At 43.2% G+C, this 5,961-nt stretch overlaps 1 long non-coding RNA gene across 1 annotated transcript; it reads left to right on the top strand.

Annotated features, from left to right (window-relative positions):
* Window positions 1-920: 920 nt before the first annotated feature.
* Window positions 921-2,984, top strand: LOC109390118 (uncharacterized). The gene is made up of 3 exons (XR_002125504.1): window positions 921-986; window positions 1,150-1,228; window positions 2,733-2,984. It is a non-coding gene; the product is annotated as an uncharacterized LOC109390118 (long non-coding RNA).
* Window positions 2,985-5,961: the final 2,977 nt, after the last annotated feature.

The following is a 5,961-nucleotide window of genomic DNA, read 5'->3' as shown; positions in this document are numbered from 1 at the left end:
CAGAGAAAAGAAAAGTCCTTCTGGTTTATTTATTTATTTATTTTATTTCTGGTTACTTTTTCTCTTCCTGCCCTCCTTATAGGGGGTGGGGTGGGGGATGGGCTTCAGGAAAGTGCAGACTGAATGAAAGAATTTCCCAAAGGCACTGACCAGCAGGGCAAGTTTGGGGCTCCCTACTTGAAACATGAGCTTCCAGGAAGATTTGAATTTAACCAAAGTAACTCAATATCAGTTCTAGTGGAACAGCTGGCAGCCCAGCCCAGTGAAGCTGGGTTATGCTCATTTCCTTAGATTTCCTATCTGAACATGGAGCCTGGAGCTACTGGGGCCATGCTGGAGTTTGGAAAACGAGCTCTTAAAGGAGGGAATGAAGGACCCAGATCACCTCTTGAAATAGGCTACAGGGGGCCCCTGCTTCGGAGTTGGACTGAAGCTATGTTGTGGCTAATTTTGCAATAAAGACACTAAATCTTTGCAGCCACAAGTGTTAAGCAGGAAAGGTGATGAGGCTTAACATATAATATATTGGGGCTGTAGGGACCCAGCAGTTTTCAATCTGCCTTCTCTTAAGCTGTTGCAATGATGCTGTTCCAGGAACCTGGGCCCTAATAGGGCAGGAACAACAGGGACACTTTTTTAGATAAGGAAAGGTCCACGATTACAGGTACTCTGAGCATGGACATAAGCACTTGACTAAATTGCGGAGTCATTGTTGGAAACAGTATTTCAGCTCTTGTATATTGAAGACAATTGCTAGAGGTTGGAGGCGTGGGAATGAGAATTCCCCAAAGGCATTGTTAGCAGGTCAAGCGTCACCAAAGGAAAATCTGAGCTGGGCGGGCCAGCAGCACTCACCCTGGTGCTTGGGAGGTTGGGCAGCAAAGCTGGGTGTTGCTTAAAAGGAACTCCCTGTTCACTATCTTCACTTCCTGGCCTGTGCAAGTCAGTGCACACTCATTTCTAGAAGGATATCCCTTGACTTCCAGGTTCTGACCTTGCTCCCCTTTGTGTCTCTGTCTTTTCCTTAGTGGGCATCTTATCTCTCTTCCTGACACTGGCTTCCTCTTGAGGCATCAGCCACGCTCTCACCACTTTTTTGGGTAATGTTCTCCTTGCCTGAATCTGCCCTTTGGTCTCTGTTCCCCATAGGTAGCCACAGGTGCTCTGCCAAGGGACTGGCAGCAACACGGCCTTATAGAAAGAGGCAGGACTTGGAAGCCACACCGAGGTGAGTTCTAATCCTAGCTCTGCCATTTTTAACAGGGTGAGCTTGAGCAAGTTATTTCGTCTGAGTTTCAATTTCCTCATTTGTAAAATGGAGATAATTGATCTTACTGGGTTTCTATGAGGATTCGAGAAGATAAAGGACTTAGGACAGCAAGCAGGTTGCCCCTTTGTAAATGGCAGCTCTTATTAAGAGTGAAGAGCAGGCTGGAGAAGACATCGCACAAACACCACCTTCCCACCACACGAGTGATAGCGTCTGACCAACAGCAGAACCAGGCGTTTACCCTGGCGGAAAAGTCCTGCCTAGATGGAGCCTCCACTTCCTCATTTGTAACCTACTCGAATGTTTCACAATCTGTTAGTCAGAACATTGTTCTTAATATCTAACCTAAGTTCCTCCTGCTACAATGTGTCATATCACACTTATTTTAAAATACTGTAACACACAAATAGGCCCACGAAAATGAGCAGGTTTTTCTCTTGAGTCAGAGGCATTCACGGGCTTTGGGATTACTCTTCTTATCTTCAAGAAACCAGGGAATATTTGTTGTATGAGCACTGCAAACAGGGATGTGCTGGGCTGGGCTGGAAAACTCCAGAGAGGCGTAAGAAGACTCTCGAGACTCATGTCTCTCTTGGACCAGCAGTCTCAGTTTCGCTCTCTTGCTCTCTCTCTCTCTCTAATTTATTTTCATTTGTAAGGGGATGACTGATTCCTAATTTATAAAGCCTAGGAACACACCAGAGGAGTTTAGTAAGACTAATCACATTGGTGGCTAATCACTGATATACAACATGGCCTTGGCAAGTATTGAAATGAAAATTGTGTGTCGGCCTTCCACACTGAAGGAGGTGACACTAGCCAGCTCCATGCAACAGATCATTTCATTCAACTCTGCAGGTGCATTTCTCTGTTCATTCTTCTTGCTGGGCTCTTACTATGAATCACATCTTTTCAGCTACGTGGCCCAGAATCTGAGTATCTAAGAAGCTCTTGTGGGAGGAAAACGCTTGCCCTGCCTGGCAGCACAGGGCCTGATGTCTCAGCTTTCACATACGTCCACTCTACCGACATGCTCTAAGCCTATGGGCTGAGGTTGCAATGGAAGCCTGTAGACCGTGGACATCCTGTAGATGTGTTCTGTTTGGCCCCACAGTGTTTCGTTTTTTAAATTTGGATTGGCTTCCCTAATCTAAAACTTGATGAAATCACACGATGCAGGTTCCTAGCTTTTCTTGAAAAAGGGAAGATCTGGCGACACTGAAGTTGCATTTCCTCCCAGTAACATCACCCGTGACTGAGTGGAGATGGTCCTTGTAGATGGGATTACCATTTCCTGCTGCCTCACTCTCACTCAGTTTTATTCATGTATAGAAACTGCCTGGGTGTGGAATCCATTTGAACTGGGGACTCTCAGCCTATGAAATCCCCTTTGGTCACTGATAGAGAGCACAGCTGCTAGCAATCTTTTCCTCTGGACTCTCTAATCTCTCTTTCTCCACAGAAATGATACCACCGAAATCAGTGTTTGTGATTCCTGCAGATATGCCTTCCCTGAGTTTATATTTAATGCCACAGTTGAAGATGTGTCATGTTACCTGTGGATTCTTATATGAGCATCAAGGGGATGAATCTTTTGAACTTGCCTCTTTGCAACTGCTTCTAGGTTCTTTAAAACCCAGGGGGCTTCTGTGTGTGCAGTGTAACACTCATTACAACTTCCAGTAAAACCGATGCTCAATTTATCAATTTTATATGCCTAATAAACAAAACTTAGAAAACAAAAATTTCTTAAGCTATATTTTTACATTTAAATCTTGATTATAAATTATATTTTTTTGGAGGTGAAAATAACAGAAAGGCTTGAATCAAAATAGCTCCAACAGTACGGAAATATCTGATCTCACGTACCACGAAGCTCTGAGGTGGGGTGGGCTGTGGTCGCAGTACGCCTGACTCCAGCTCCACTTCGCTCTGCTTCCCTCGGCTCTGCCCTTCTCCATGTATGGATAGAACCCTCAGGCTTGTAGGAATGTGCTGACTACAATAGTATCATATCCAGACACAATAATTCAGAGGAGGAAGTGGGACTCTTATTTCTCATTTTTGAGGACTGTGGAAATCTCTCCGAGAAGCCCCAGAGTGGACTTTTACTGGCATCTCATTGGCCAGAGTTGTGTTACATGCCCATTCCTGAAGCAATCACTGGCAAGGAGAATGAGACTGCCAGCTGGCTTTTACTAATTGTCCCAGAGTGCAATGAGTGTTGGGGTGTCCACTATACTGATCACTACATAAGTTAATTAAATGCCCTTAAACAATCCATGTTATAATCATAAATCCAATAAGACTGATTCCTTGAACATTTCAAACATCCTAACACACCAAATAGCAGACAGAATCATGAAAATAAAATAATCACAGAGGCTATGGCCACTTCTAAATCGAATTTAAAAATATTTGGGCCGGCCAAGTGGCATGTTGGTTAACCGTTGGCTTGGGATGCCAGCTCTGAGCAGCAGGGTCCTGGTTCGAATCCCACATGCGGGCCAGTGATACTGCCCTCTACAGCTAAGATGGTGAACAACAGCTCGACCTGGAGCTGGCCTGCTGTGAGTTGCCGTGACGGCGTAGGCTGCAGCCCCTGCTGCAGTGGGCTGCCGTGAGCCACCGTGAGTGGCTGGCAGCCAGCGTGAGCTGCCGTGAGCTGCTGTGAACAGACGTCCAATGGCCGGCAAGCGACTCTCTCACCCAGGAAGAGTGCAATGATAATACCAACATGGGTCAGTGAAGCGACGTCCTCCACCACTAGACTGAAGAACAAAAGGACAGCAACTTATCTGTTCCCCTTCCCCGATTCCCCAATGCTGTTCCCCTCGCCCAATTCCCCAATAAAATCTTAATAAAAAAATATTAAAACCATGGATTTAATTTCTTTTTCATTGCCTCTATACTTATTCTTCTAAGTAATATTTATTTTGATACTTTTCTAGGGTTAGGGTACTAGACCCCAAATTAAAATACCATCTCATACTGGCCAACGTAGGTTATACGTTTTAGGTTATTTATGTAGGTCAGGCTTATTTGTAATTGATTCTTGGTTGGAGCAAGGTATTTGGTGGCACCTTTTATGCCTGAGCTGGCATGCGTCAGGCTGCTTACCCTCTTTATAGTAGCTTTATTGAAATGAATTGCCATCTCATACAATTCACCATTTAAAGTATACATTTCAGTGATTCTTAGTATATTCACAGAGTTGTGCCACCGCCACTACAATTAATTTTAGAACACGTTCATTCCTCCAGTGAGAAACACATCAGCAGTCACTCTCTATTTTCCCTTTCCTTCAAGCCCGAGGCAACCACTAATCTACTTTCTGTCTATATGGATTTACCTATTTTGGACATTTCATACAAATGGAATCATATTCTTTGTGGAGGCTGAAGCTCTTTTATCATTAAACTTTATTTGCTTCATCATTGGCACTTGTCATGCTTATACCTTTCATAGAGGATTTCCTGAAATTACGTATTTTTAAAGTTTTGCTTGGGTAGTATCACATAATTGATTGTACTGCCTTTGTTAAATATTGACCCGGTTTTTTGGAATGATTGGAAATATAAGCGTGCCTTATATATTAGGCATTCACTCCCTTTCTTTCATTCTCCATGTCTTCCTTCCTTCCCTCCTTCTTTTCTTCCTTCCACAAATAAGTATTGAGCACCTTCTCTGTATCAGGTATTGCGCCAGGGGCTGGGGATACAACAATGGACATGCAGGTAGGCCCTTCCCCACCTGGACTTACAGTTGGGTGGAGGTCCTGTCCTATCTGCTGATGACTTCAGGAGGCAAGGCCATGTGGGTGCTGCTGTTCCCATTCCAGACCTGTTCAGCGGGCCCCAGGGTAGCTTCCTGCTCCTTCCCACATTTCCAATTTTTCCTCATCTCTCCTACCATCTAACCCTTGACATACTATCTTCAGGTATATAATTATCATAATTTATGCAATCTTTTCCAAATATGCCTAATTATCTTATTATCACAGTAACAACTCATGAAATATGTATCGTATTTGCTTTGTTATCAAGTTTTATTTGGTTACAACAATAAACTGTCCATTTATTTCATATTTATATCTAGATTTTTACAAAAAAGAATTCAAATTGAAGCAGAACACAGGTCATTTATAAATAGCCAAGGTATAGATAATAACAGCTAGCTGGTAAATCTTTCTTACAGTTGAACACTAATTTATCTTCGACCAAAAAAAGAATGCAAACAAATTTGCATTGATGAAGACACTTCTGAATGGTGATAGTTGATTCAAATAAAGCCTATAAAAGGGGTTTATAGATTTGGTGTGGGGTTAAAAATTAGGAAGTATATGTTATACTAAGGAAGTATATTATTAGAACAAGAGCAATTTAGAGCTGGATAAAAGTGGAAAGTTTTAATGCAAACTGACGGACCTGAAACATATTCTTCAGGTCTGTCACCTGGAAACAACTTTACTCACTACCAAACGTTGATTTGCACACTGAACATCCAGATTTTGGATTCTCCTATGCTCCTAAAAAAGAAACCAGGGCTGGGGCGGCCGGTTAGCTCAGGTGCTCATCACACCAAGGTTGCCGGTTTGAGTCCCATATGAGTCACTGAGGTGTGCCCTCCACAACTAGATTGAAGACAATTACTTGACTTGAAGCTGATGGGTCCCGGAAAAACACACTGTT

The sequence above is a fragment of the Hipposideros armiger genome, unplaced genomic scaffold (assembly GCF_001890085.2).
Source record: "Hipposideros armiger isolate ML-2016 unplaced genomic scaffold, ASM189008v1 scaffold_256, whole genome shotgun sequence".
In the NCBI taxonomy this organism is placed as follows: Eukaryota; Metazoa; Chordata; class Mammalia; order Chiroptera; family Hipposideridae; genus Hipposideros; species Hipposideros armiger.
Note: the sequence above shows the minus strand (reverse complement) of the source record. Positions and strands in the feature narration are given on the sequence as shown.